General features: G+C 46.4%; 1 pseudogene; it reads left to right on the forward strand.

The window, feature by feature from the left end:
• Window positions 1-14155, forward strand: part of LOC120849831 — a 396720-nt pseudogene that overhangs the window by 346578 nt on the left and 35987 nt on the right.

The following is a 14155-nucleotide window of genomic DNA, read 5'->3' on the forward strand; positions in this document are numbered from 1 at the left end:
AAACAAGGTAAAGATAGTAGTGAACAAAAACAACATTAAGTGGTCTCAAAATGCGTTCAGCTTCTATTTTTAATAATAATAATAATAATAATAACAATCTTTATTTTTGGGTGCCCAAGAACAACCACATTGGTCTTCTTATTGGTACACCAACACAACAAGCAAAATGAGCAAGCAAGTACATAGGCTCTAAACATTTACTAAAAAGATAAAACATCCAAGACAAACATAACGCTAAGGGGCTAGAATAATATCATTTAAATCGCGACGGTACATAGAAATTGATGGAGATATATCAAGGTGGGGTGGAGCGAAGGTATTATATAATGACTGAATCCGTAAGAGAGGTGAGGTGTTACATGGCGAGCGAACATCAAAACAAACAAAGTGTCTAGTTACTCGGAATGAAATATGAAAGTTCACTTCTGCATGGAGTTGAGCCGAATCAACAGCGCTATTCGCAACCTTGTGCAGAAAAATTAAATAACGAACAGTCCTCCTTTTAGACAGTAGAGAAAGAGATAACATTTTCATTATATATTCATACCTACAATAAAAGCGCCGCTCAAAGTATCTGTCATGAACAATCCGGACAAGTCTTTTCTGAACACTTTCTATGCTCATAGCCTGCATGTTAGAAATCGAGTTCCATACGACAGAAGCAAACTCGAGTCGTGACCTCACTAGAGAGTTAAAAAGGTTAACCAATGAATGAGGGTTCTTAAAATTGCGCGTCAAACGAGAAATTACCTCTAACGCTCTAAAAGCATTGCCGACGACCAATGACACATCATTTCTGAAAGATAAAGCGCTGTCAAAACACACACCAAGGTCCTTTAAGATTGATACACGCTGTATTGGCGATCCATCGAGATAATAAGTAGACTCAAAAACAGAATGCCTACGGCAAAAAGAAATCACTTTTGTCTTTTGGGGGTTTAACAGCAATCGATTATTTTTACACCACTGAAGAATGCTGGTAACGTCACCTTGTAGGACATCGCAATCTTTAAGACTTTTAACGCTTTTGAACAACTTAAGGTCATCAGCAAAAAGAAGTAGTTCGGAACTGTTTACGCAAGACACAATATCATTTATGAAGATTGTAGAAAACACGTCAAGCGACTCCGATGTCTCGGATGGAATGTCTTTAATCACGCGCGCTCGCGACCACCACAGCGCTTGTGCATGGCGATGGTGCCGCGAGCTAAAAGAGAAAACAAAAAACAACAAAGTGTCTAGCACGGGGCCCCTACAGGGCTCCCCCCCTAGCAACATGGAGCAAAGTGTGTCACTCATGGGGCAGAGTCAGATGTTCCACGAGACACGCTTAGTGACGGGTGGCGAACTTGTCGGCGCGTGGGAGTTTCCTTGTTGTATGATCGTAGCCGGAGGTGCAGGATTATCGTCCAGGAAGGCTGGCTTTATGCGGTCCATTGCAACGATATCTGTGCGACCGTGCAAATCGAGGGTCATCGTTTTTGCCGTACGGTCAATAACTTTGAATGGCCCGTCGTAAGGCGGTGTCAAACTCCTCTTGAGGCCCTCCTTCCGCAGGAAAACGTGCGTATATGTTAGATCTTGGCTTACAAAAGCTCTGCGGGAGCTTGGCAGGCGAGGCGGTGTTAGTTGTAGCCGTTGGAAGATCTCCCTCAAGTTTTCCAAGTATGTCTGAGATGGGAGTGATGCAAATGTCTTGGGTGCTTTGAAAAATTCTCCGGGTAAACGAAGTGTCTAGCACGGGGCCCCTACAAAGATCAAGAACAAAAGAGGGCCCAGTATTGATCCCTGGGGAACTCCGGACGACGAAAAAACATTTTCAGAGAAACAGTCACCAACCCGAACAGAGTTTAGGCGTAGCGACAGATAGCTGTCAAGCCATTCGCATAATTCAAGATACACTCCATATGAAGACAGTTTACGCAAGAGTAATTTATGGCCCCCTTTGTCGAACGCTTTAGACATATCAAAATATATTGAGTCGACTTGTCCTCTATTAGCCACAACTGGGACAGAAAAGACTAAAAATGTACATAAATTAGTCTCGACTGACCGGCCACTCAAAAAACCATGCTGCAATGAAGTTATTTTATGTCGGAAATAAAATAGCATTCTCTTACGGATGACAAGCTCGAAAACTTTCGAAAAGCCACAAAGCTAGGAAATTGGGCGATAATTTGTAAAAGGGACGCATCGCCATTTTTTTTAGAACCGGAACGACCACCGATCTTTTCCAAAGAGACGGAAATGTTCTCGAACTAAGGTATCCCATCCGCGCCACTGGAAAACTTCGGTTTCAGATTTTTAATCGCTTCGGCGATTTCAGCTGAATCAACACGCACAGAAGACAAAACATCATGACAGTATAGGAAATTGTCACCAGGCTGAAAAGATTAATTACCGAAAGAAAAACAATTTTTAAAAAATTCCGCGAACATATTTGCAACCTCAGTGGGCGCAGATTGATAACAAGGAGCATTATCTGACCCATCACGCAGGCAGATAGTGCGACTAGCCTCACGTGTATGAAGTTTGACAAACTTCCAAAACGTCTTCGGTTGACGATTTACACTATTTTCTACGTTGTCACGATCTAGACGTTTATCACGCTTGAACAGTTTTTTCACTAAGGAACGATATATGCTAAATTTAGCGTACCAAAGATCAGAACCGGTCTTTTTATAAAGTCGGTGAAAATGATCTTTTTTTCTTTCTTAGGTTAAGCCTTAATTCTTTTGAAAACCAGTTAGGGAATATCGACGGCTTGTTGTAGCACTTAGGAATAACTTTGTCGATAGCACTTTTTACAACTGTATTAAGCGTCTCAGTGGTGTGATCAACATTTGACATAGAAAGAACACAACCCCAGTCAAAATGTTCGATGTGTCTATAAAGACTTAAATAGTCACCTATAGAAAAGCAGTAATTTGTTGAGTTACACGGAACTCTCGCTTTGTACGGGAGCGAAAACTCGACAGTAAAAGGTGGATTGAAACCATCAATTCATACCAAAAGATTCACAGCACGCTTTAGACTTAAAATTGGCATGTTACAAAGAGCAAGATCTAGAACATTTCCGGCCTTATTTACTATCGTATTGTGTTGCTGAAGACCACAGAAGTTTATAAAAGATAACAAAGAATGCACCTTGGTAGATATGTTTGTGTTGCTTTTTACCGTTTTCACAAACCGGTCAACACCTGGTAGATTAAAATCGCCGCAGATTTGAACACAACACTTTTCGGAATTAGTCTGCTTACTAATTGCATCAAAATGCTCGATACAAACTGTCTGGTCTGAAAGGGGCGGGAAGTAATAGGTACATATTAGGTAATTGAAGCCATCACTGGCCTTAATTTCAACCCAAACACATTCAGGATGGGATTCGACGTCAAATCTTCGATGCGAGACAAGGGAACATTCAGCCGCTATAAGGACACGCCCGCCTAACTTCTGTCCTGTACAGGAGTAGTCGCTATCTCGGCGATATACATTGTACTTATTGCAAAAATAATTTTCATCTGGAATCCCATTACAAAGCCACGTTTCAGAAAGACAAATGATATCGTGATTGGAAACAATTAAATTCGACATGAACTCGTCGGCCTTCGTACGTAGGCCTCATACGTTTTGACAAAACAATTTAGCCTTGTTCACCATCTTCATTTCCTACTGGATTAACACTCATAACACGAGAGGTGTCGAGTCGTCCAAAAAACTGATGAAAGATGCTGCCCTCCGGCCACACTTCAGAATTGTTGATTACATTGAAGACGGACTCATTGCATGACAAGTGAAAAGAAGAGTATGTATCAAACTTTGTCATCATTTTTGAGCAAATGACCCGTTTTTCGTTCAAAATGGGCTCCACTAGCGCGTCAACATCGGCGACAGTCGTGTCAGGATGAAGCCTAGATACAAGGAGCGCTAAACGGCGTTCCGGTCGAGGAACAGCAGTCACCTTGTTAGGTCTGGCGGTTCCAAGTGACGGCCTGGGTCGTCGTCGTGGTCCCACCGGTCGTAAAGCCGTCCTCATCGGCACTCCCGTGAGCAGCATTCCCAGACCGCAATTCCGGGTTCACGCCGGCGGGAGTCAGACTAGCCACTGGGTTGGAAGGCAAATTCCGTGAGGAGGGCAGTGACGCCGACGTCGACTCGAGAATAGAAGCCACGGTCGACTGAGCTGCGACCGTAGCGTACGAAGCCGATGGAACAGATGAAACGGCATCTTCTCCATAACGTTTTTGCGAAGTTGGAGATTCTTGGAGAGCGAAGACTGCTGTTATCGGCTCTGAGGAACATGCCCTCTGCCGTTAACACGTCCAGCTTATTCGACAGGCTTCCGACGAGGCGTAGAAGCCCGGAAGGGACGAAATCTTCGTCCAGCTTGCTCGCTGGCTTCTCCAACGGCCCCGACGCAGGAACCGTTTCTCTGGAACTCGCATGGGTATTGTTGGGCGACACGCAGCATCTTCTGCTAATATCGGAGCACTTAAACGTGCACTTGCCGCTTTCCATGTAGATGCTGTACTCATCAGTGCCGATGCTTAGGCATTTGGAATGAAAACGTCGGTTGCAGCCAGCCATACAGATAAGATACTGCTGCTTTCCGTAGAAGCGGACAGCACACGAGCCACAAACATCTTTCGCGGAGCGCTTCCGGATACGTCTTTCGGCGTCAGCGTCATTCCGCTGAATGTATATATTCTATATTCTATATTTAATATATCCTATGCAACGCAGAACAAAAGCCTCAAACGTAGATCACGGTATCACGGCCCCCGTGAAAAAGAAAGGCGACCAGTAAAAACATCGTCTGTCGTCCCGGTCAGACAATGTCTACGGGCAGCGACTGGCTTTTCACTAAGAAAGCTATCGCTGCGACAGCTGGGAGATCGACGACAGAGGCTCTCGTTCGACGTTAAAGAGTTCACCGTGAGGTTTCTACGCGTCGCGTGTTTTCGCGAGGCGGCTCTGTCGCTTGGCTGAAGAGGCCGGAAATGAGGCCGGGAAGGGTGAAGACGGGAAGAGAAAGCCACGCACTAAACTGTTGAAATAAAGAGAGTGCGAAATGCGCTTTTCCGCGCGATGAGAAGGTAGAAACAGTAATAGAAAAATGTCTGTCCTCCGGACCGCCACTTTGCTCCGACGAAAAAGGTTTCGAGTTCTTGTTTTATTTTGTAGCGTCTACTGTGAGGCCCAATGTCCCCACATGGTTTAACCCACTCTAATGTTCGCAAAATAGGATCATTTTGTTTGGCGAACTGTACCTCTATCTTTTGCAAAAACGTTTTAGTTACTTTTTCAAAAACTTTTTAAAGTTATCGTTACAATTTGTTCAAATAAAATGTATCAAGTTACAGGCAGAAAGTTACAAAAATAATAATAACAACGAGCTAGAGTATTGCTATACAAGTATCGCGATATTACCCGAGGCTCTATAATCAGCCAATGCAGTGCGGCCTCCGTTTCAAAGTGACCTATCGCCTAGCCTCTTTAAATGTGCACCCCGCCCCTATCTGTCGGCGCTTGTAAGGGGTGTCTCCTAACCGGTTTCCACAACCAGTGGAGTTGTGGCGCCATCACATGACGACGTTGCGAACTTTGAATAAGTGTGCTCCCAACAAGATCAAGGGGCACTAATGCTAACGTATTAAAAATGAGATGTATTCTCTTCATGTTTGTAAAGACCCCATTTTTCGGCGCTGTGGTCTCAGGTGAAGATCGTCGATTCGCAAGGCAGAATCGTCCCCTTCAACCAGAGCGGGGAACTTTGCGCTCGAGGCTACGGTGTCTTCAAGGGCTACCTCAAGCAGGAAGACAAGACAAGAGAGGTCGTGCGCGACAACTGGTACCACACCGGGTGAGGGCAGTAATAGCACTTACTGAGCTACATTCTGCTATGATCTGTGACAGATTAAGACTTCAAAGGCGGCTCCTCCCGTCTCTTTCCAATTTAGCTGAGCGAACGCTGGAGAAGAGGTTGCGTTCTTTCTGGAGTTCGTACCGATAAAATGAAAATATGAGAGGAGCTTCCCCTGAAAGCATAACCTGTCACCGACTACAGTGTCCTCGATTTCTCGTTGTGAGCTCCCGAACATAGTTTTGCTGCTTCTAGACGTGCCGGATGTGGAGAGGGACCTCTTGCCGCCTGCCCGCAAGATCCTTGGCTGGTAAAGCTGGTGGTAGAAGGAGGGAATATATTAAAGTCGTGGATGTAGGCGAGTTGGTTCGTAATAAACCGAAATAAGCAGCGCGCTAAAAAATACGGACAAAGACAATAGGGAAGATGTGAAGAATGTCAGGAAGTTGTATGATGCAGGTACAGCGGCTGACACATGCTGGCTTCCCAACGTCAGTTACTGCAACAGAGGCGCAGGCGTTGCTAAAAAAGATGAAGGGAAGGTTGTCAGAAAAAAGAGAGACCAACAACCAGACCCCAGGTGCTCCCTTACATACACAAAGTCTTGCACATTTTGAAAAAGAAAGCCGGGCGGTTTGACGTTCCATTGTGTTTTCGGCACCTCGAAAGTTGGTGCAACTCTGCCTTAGAATTGCGGAAAAAGCTGGGGGCCAATGTGCCGTAAAGCACAGGAACAAGTATGATGATTTTGTGTTTGGCGTGGTATAAAAGATCCCACTCAGCTGCGGAACAGTGTACATCGGCCAAACTGAACGATGTATTAATGGCAGAGCCCGTGAACCAGACTGGTCATTCCGGTCGACCGCTGGGGGTCACTAAACTCACTGGATCTGGGAAAGTAGCGCTAGAGCCTTCCCACCTGCAAGCCGGACAGAAAGAAATACCAACATACAGACAAACCCTTTCAAGGTAATTGGCTCATCGCTGTCGGTTGCATGATGATCGCCATTTTGGACGCTTTGAAAGATTCGAAACTTCAAAAGGGTCATTAAAACCAGTCGCATCACGATCGCTATGGAGAACCATCGTACTGAAAGCATTCCTAGGCCAATATGACCGTCTTTGGCACTGTGAATGCAATAAACTTATCACTCATGCTTATTTCCCCAGATCTATTACAGTTATGTTGCTATTCTTGCGTGTTACTACTAAACGAATTTACTCCGGGGTTCCTCAGGGTAGTATTCTAGGGCCTCTATTGTTTCTCGTATATACGTGAATGATATAGTAAGCATCGAAAATACCGCTAAATTTATAATGTACGCCGACGATACCAGTATATTTTTTTCTAGTTTCAAAGAAGACCTACTTACCTCCATAGCAAACGTTTTTCTGGGTAAATTAAAAAATTGGATAAATATTAACTTTCTTATTCTTAATACCACTAAAACTAAGGTTGTCCTATTTCAATGCCCGGGATCGTAAGTTCAAATATCACGTGATTTGTATTTTGGGTCATGCAAATTAGAATGTGTTGATACCGTTAAGACTCTCGGTGTTATATTTTCTAGTCATATGTCATGGAATAATCACGTAACATACATTCATAAAAAACTTTCTAAAGTTGTTGGAATTATGAATAAATACAGGCATATACTTCCCGTAAACATCAAAAGGTTAATTTACAATTCCCTTTTTCATTCTATAATCTGCTATTCCCATTTAGTGTGGGGAACAACTACTAAGACCAATTTAGAGAAATTGCGTCTTTTACAGAAAAAGGTTGTTAGAATAATTGAAAATGTACCTCGTGATTATCACTCTCTTCCTCTTTTTGAAAAACATAAAATCATTGATATATATAATATGTATTCTTCCAGATTGATTTTAAATTACCAACAATGTGTAAGAAAAGATATTAACATAATCTTAGACCTTGCTAAACTAGAAAAAAACGAGTCCATTTACGCATCGCGTCATAGGCCCCCCTGGCGTCTTCCTGTATCTAGAACAAATTTCGGCACTCAGAGATATCGCTACCAATTACCGCTATTGTTAAACCTTCTTTTTTCTCATGGAATTGATATATACTCTGTAAACAGTCGTACAATACAAGACATTTTGTAATATAAAATCACTATTTACGTTTCAGATAGCTCTAAATATGTGTACTTAGATGTTTTTTTTTTTTTTTTTGCTGTTTTTTTTTTGTGATTGTTATATATTCTTTTTTTGTATTCATGTCAGTTCCGCTGCTGCTTTGTATTGGGGCGCTGGGACTCGTCAAGCTGCTACGTGCAGCTTTTTTTCCTGCGCCCTTGTCACGAATGTATTTTTGTGGCAGAAAATAAACTGATTTGATTTGATTTGATTTGATTTGTTTCTAGACAGTAAAATTATTTTTCAATGCCTCCAAGCACTGACGTTGCGTGTGATGGCGGTACGAAGATCTACGGCATCACTTGCGCCGTCGGTGCTTGGGGGCATTGAAAAACAATTTTATTGTCTAGAAACACACAAAAAGAGCAACATAACTAATTTTCCTGGGGAAATAAGCATAAGTGAAACGGGGCTACTTGGCGCTTATATCAAAGCGTGGTACGCGTTTTTAAGATACCATGCACAACATTTTGTTCCGTGCTGACTACATACTGCTGGTACAGCTAGTCGCATCTTAATTATACTGTAATCGTTATAATGTTCGTGAGGACGCTATTTTCGCGACTTGAAAAAGCGTACAAACCTTTCACTCGCGATATTTTTGAGCTTGCGAAATATTTCCGAAACCCACCTTTCGCAAAATATTGACCCCACGAAAGTAAGCTCGTGTACGGTATATCCATTCATGTGCCAATGCTGATACGAAAGAATTGTCTCTGCAGCTACTTTGCAACCTTTGTTTTAGGAACTGCCGTTCCCATGCGGTTTTACAAAGGTCTTTCCGACACAGATACTACCTTAAAAGTGATGTCCGAATTTCAAATTCACGTGGATGGCGGCAATTTATTTGGGCATTTCTGCTGTCGACCCATAGACGCCAGATAAAACTTCAACACTTTGCGTGGGTTTCCGCTCAAAGCGCTTCACTGCAGCATTTCTGTCCATTCCTCCCAGAGCATAATTGATGAAGAGAGGATTCATAAATTTTCTAATGATGAGTTACAGGATATGTTGCAGCAATCTTTGTCCTGGTTCCCACAGACGCCGTCGTCGTCGCGTGTACGGAGGCCAACGCCTCTCGCCACCGAACCGTTGCATATCGCTCAATGTTTCTTGTAGGGCCGCCAGCCCAGCGACATTGAGGTACTCTAATCCACAAATTTTGGCCACTGCATGCCTTGTTTAAGTGCTGTGACTACAAGGCACAAGACGAGTTTGTATACAAAATCAAGTAGTCGTCGGCAATCACGACAAAACAAAATTATCCGCAAAGCTCTAGCTCGCTGCTGATCATAGCCTCCTTTATACTGATAGTGCCTGTCCAATCTCTAGTTTCCTCACGCTTTGGCGCCTTTGCGCCTGCTTCACGCAACCACCGCCAGGGGTTTCGCCAGGGGTTCCGTACAATGTAGACGATTCTTTCCCGCTGCGCGCTGGCTACTGCCGCAACATGCATGATTCCAATACTTTCGGAACCTAGATTTTATAGCGGGTGAGCAGCGACATAGGAAGTGTCCAAAAGGTAATAGATGTTGTGGACGGTAGGTATCACCATACACAAATTACAAATCAAAGAGACGAATTTTTAGAATTTCACAGTGTGGAAACAGCGAACAGTGAAAGTTTTTATTTCTAAGGCCAAGGACCAGGCGAAGAGCAGAAGGTGAAGAGGAATTTCAGCGGCAGGGTCCTTTGGGGTTCCAACCGCTACAAAGCACCTAAGCAGTGGAAAGTGTTAGCTGTGCCGTGGCTCAAGTTTTGTAATGACGCACTGTGCCTATTGCCAGGCGCCCGTCACTGCCACGAGGTGCGTAAGAAAGATGAGAGCAAGTAAGCACTGCGAGCTAGTCAAGCACCAACAAAAGAGTACCCTGAAGGGTACATTACCTGATCCAGATTTGACGCCAGGGATGCCTGATCCAAGATAAGCTTTGAGTGAAGCCTCAGCAGGGTGCACGAAGGGTACCTACCACATGCTGTTGAGTAGCACGAGGTAAACTTTGGGAAGCAATCTTTCTTCGAAATGAGCTTCAGTCAACTTTTGCAAGGTCCCGGTTGTTGCTTGTGGTCTCGTGAAATGACAGCTCCGTCAGGTTTTTCCCTACAGCCACCACGACAAACGCCAAAAACAGCACTAAGAGTGCTAGAACAGGGAAGGCAGTGATGGAGTATCAATTAAAAATAACTTTTCATTCCTCGTCATACTCGAGACACACAAAAACCACGTGTGTAAGAGCCTCTTGAACCCCACGGTCTTCGCAGTATGGGTCAATGACACGTCGGTGCTCGCACAGTAAACTCGTAGGCGGTGCATCAAGGATGCTTCCGCTTTTTGTAGATTTCTAAGTATCTGACACGGAGGTCGTCCGTCAGCAACCCCCGGAATATGTACCTCAGTCCAGCCTTCGTAATCGCTATAGAGGCGTTTTTGCGCAAGAAGGCAGGCAACTGTCTCAGAAGCCGTAGCCTTACTTCGCATAGGAAGAAGTATTTCGCATTTGTTCAGTGGTCGGCCTAAACGTGGCTAAGGGGGACGAGGAATGTTTTCGGGTCGCCCGCTAAGATCTTTGAGCAGACTCGCCAGGTGACCAAACCTTGAGTTTGGGCGACAACTGATGTTTGAAAGTAAAGTGTTGCCAGAAGAAACACCGTGAACACGCGCAAGATGGCGACTGACTCGCTCATCGCCACAACAAAGGACTGGCCCGTCTTCTGCTGCGACTAACGATGCGGCGTTGTTGGCGTCGCGTGGTAGTCCGACACATATTCTAAGTATCATACGGTGCAGTGTTTCCATTTCCCGTTGCTGTGCTGGCTTAATGTTAAGATGTCGCAGAGTGTTGAGCATTCGCGAAAGAATGATGCCTCGGTAGAGCTGGAGGAGTGCGCGCTGTGGCGTTCCGCGGGTATGTTCCCGCAAGCACAGAAGAACACCGAGAAGGCTCCAACACTTGATAATAATTTTCCTGACTTACGGTCTCCACGACACTCGATCGTCCACCAGCACTCCTTAATACCTATATCTCTTAACTCGTTTGATTGGTGAGTCAGCGAGCCTCAGATGGAGCACCTTGTAGTTGCCGAGATAAGATTGATTGAACTGCGCAGGTTTATTCTAGCATAGCAATACAGGTAGGTGCGAGTCGTGCCGGTTCTGGTCGCGATCTGGTGGAAGCGGCGGGCAGAATCCAGGGTCACACGGCGGCGGTGGGGATGATGATGACCTCCCGGCACCTCCCCCACTCTGGAAGAACAACACTCACACTTCCCCAAAGCGGTCAGGTGGACGACTCATACGTCCACTCCTTCTGACGGTAGGTACCACGGCCGGTTGCTGGTGCCCTCTTGTTCGCCGTCTAGTGTAGGTCATCGTCTGACCACGTAGGAACGGGGTTGAAGAGCTGGCCCTAGAAGGTGGCTGTAAGACGCTGCTCCCGTCAGAATTCTGACCGCAGTTGCAAGTGGAATGGTGTCGAGCTCACGTGTTCTGCGGCGCTCGTCATAGTGTTGCCGCATCTTCTCCTTGTATAAGACATTTCTGGAGCGAAAGTCAGTGGTGTCTCAGCGAGGTTGGAGAGATATTGGTTTTACTGGCACGTTTGTGCGCAGTCTTCGTTCCATGAATAGCTCCACTGGCGCGTAACCTTCGATTCCCGGGGTCGCCCGCTGGGCCAGCAGTGCCTTGTGGATGTCTGTCGATTTCCCATGGAGTTGCTTAGCCGTTTGGACTGTCCTCTCGGCTTCCCCGTTGCTCTGTGGGTAGTACGGGCTTGACGTTGATTTGTTCACTCCCTATTTCTTCAGAAACACTGCGAATTCGCGTGAGACGAATTCCGGTTAGTTGTCTGTTCAGAGAATATTCGGCGCTCCATATCGTGCAAACATTGGGTCGAGGACGGCGATGATGTCCCTGGTCGTCGTCCGCCTCAGAGGTTCCAGCTCCAAGAAATTTGAATAGTAATCGACAGCAATCAAGTAGGTACTGCCTTTGTGTACGAAAAGGCTCATGCCGACGACTTTCCATGGGTAATTTGGCAGTAGAGTCGTCAAAAACAGCGGTTGACCTGGTTTTCGGTGTTCTTGACAAGCAGGGCACTTTCGGACGAAGCTGTCGATGTGGAGCCCAATGCCTGGCCACCAGACTCATTCTCGTGCTCTGGCGCCGCATTTGGACACACCCTGGTGACCTGTGTGAAGCGTCTCCAGGATTTCGAAGCGTAGGGGTTCCGGTATGACGAGCCGATTGCCCTTGAACAACAGTCCGCCTCGTACGGCTAGTTCGCCAGAGATTTCGTAGAATTGGCGGACTCCTTGAGGAAGCGTCATTTTATCCGGCCATGTCCGCAGGGTGTCCTCGATTATCTTCTGCGTTACCGGGTCTGTCTGTAGCTCGTTCTTGAGGCGATCGACCATTTCTTGGGAGGCTGGAAGCTGTTCCAGCGTGAGGACCTCGTACTCTCTGGTGTTGAGTTTCCATGTACGAGAGGCTGTGTCGGGTAACTGCTTGCGTGAGAGCACGTCGGTTGTGTACATTGCTTTTCCTGGAACGTGTCTTATGGTGCAGTCGTACTGGAACAGGCGCATTCGGAATCGCTGCATTCGTGGGTTCAGCTCGTCGAGTCGCTTTGTTGTCATCAGGGGAGCGAGCGGTGTGGGGTCTGTCTCAATGTGAAACTGCAGTCCTAAGATGTACATGTGGAAGTGATCACATGCCCATGTGATCGTGAGCCTTTTTTTCTCGATTTGAGCGTAGCGTTGCTCCGTCTCAGTGAGAGAGCACGATGCATAGGCAATGGCCATCCGCTTACCGTCGGTCTCTTGTAGCAAGACCGCACCAATTCCGTAAGATGATGCGTCCGCTGAGACTATGAAATACTGGATTGTAGTGCGTCCAAACTGGCGCTATGGCTAAAGGTTCTTTCACTGCTTCAAAGCTTCGCTGCTGGTCGGGTCCCCAGAGCCACGCAGCGTCGGCGCAGAGGAGATACCGCATTGGCTTCGTTATGTGTGCCAGATGTGGCAAAAACTTGGCAAGGTGGTTTGCCACCCCCAAGAACGATCTCAGTTCTTTCACATCTGATGGTGGTGTTATCTGTGTGATCGCCTCTACTTTTTCAGGATCAGGCTTGACCCCTTTGCCGGAAACGATGTGACCTAGGAACTTGACCGCCTGCTGTAGGAAGGCGCACTTGTCGATGTTGAGTGTTATGCCGGCTTTGCTGAGTCGTTCAAAGACTTTAACTAGGTTCGCGTCGTGCTCAGCCCGTACTTTTTCCCAGACGATTATATCGTCTTGCAGGCAAGGTTGGCCTTCCACTCCCACAAGGACTCTTAGCATTTCGCGCTGAAAAAACTTTGGTGCGGTCGAGATTCCGAAAGGAAGGCGAAAAAGTTGAAGCGTCCGAAAGGCGTCAGAAATGTCGTGTATTACTGCGATTCCTTTGACAGAGGTGCTTGCCAATATTCAGCTCGAGCGTCGAGCTTCCTGAAGAGTGTGTCACCGGAGAGCTTCGCCAGACATTCGTCTACGGTGGGCATGATTACCCGCTCTCGGGCGAGGTATTTGTTGAGCTCGGTGTGGTCTACGCAAATGCGCAGTTTGCCATCTGCTTTTTCTGCGACGACCATCAGAGCGCACCACTTTGTGGCCTCGGTGACGAGCTCTATGACTTGGAGCTTTAGCATATTGGAAACCTCATTCTGCACAGGCGGTAGCATCTCCAGTGGCTCCCTCCTTGGGAACGTAAGAGCAAAGGGCTTCGCGTCGGGTCGAAGAACCACCTTGTACTCAGCGTTCATCTGTCCAAGCCCTGAAGTCAGCTGAGGGTACTTGGCAAGTAGTTCGGAGACGTCCTCTGTGCGGCTTGTCTCACCACTGACGTTGAGGAGCTGCGGGAGTACTCCGAGAGATCAGATGGCGGGCCTTCCGAGGAGAGCTTCTTGTAGACCTGCAACTACGGAAACATCCTCTTGAACCTGTTGACCGCCCCATTTCATAGGAGCTTGGATGTGTCCAGCGGTCGAAAGCTTCTGATGACCAGGACCGAGAAGTTCTCTTTCCGGCTTTCGCAGAGGGCCCATCACTTCGCGATTGTAGTCGCGCGGCGCGATGGCAGTGACGTCGGCGCCCGT

The sequence above is a fragment of the Ixodes scapularis genome, unplaced genomic scaffold, assembly GCF_016920785.2.
Source record: "Ixodes scapularis isolate PalLabHiFi unplaced genomic scaffold, ASM1692078v2 PGA_scaffold2__306_contigs__length_199485367, whole genome shotgun sequence".
NCBI lineage: Eukaryota > Metazoa > Arthropoda > Arachnida > Ixodida > Ixodidae > Ixodes > Ixodes scapularis.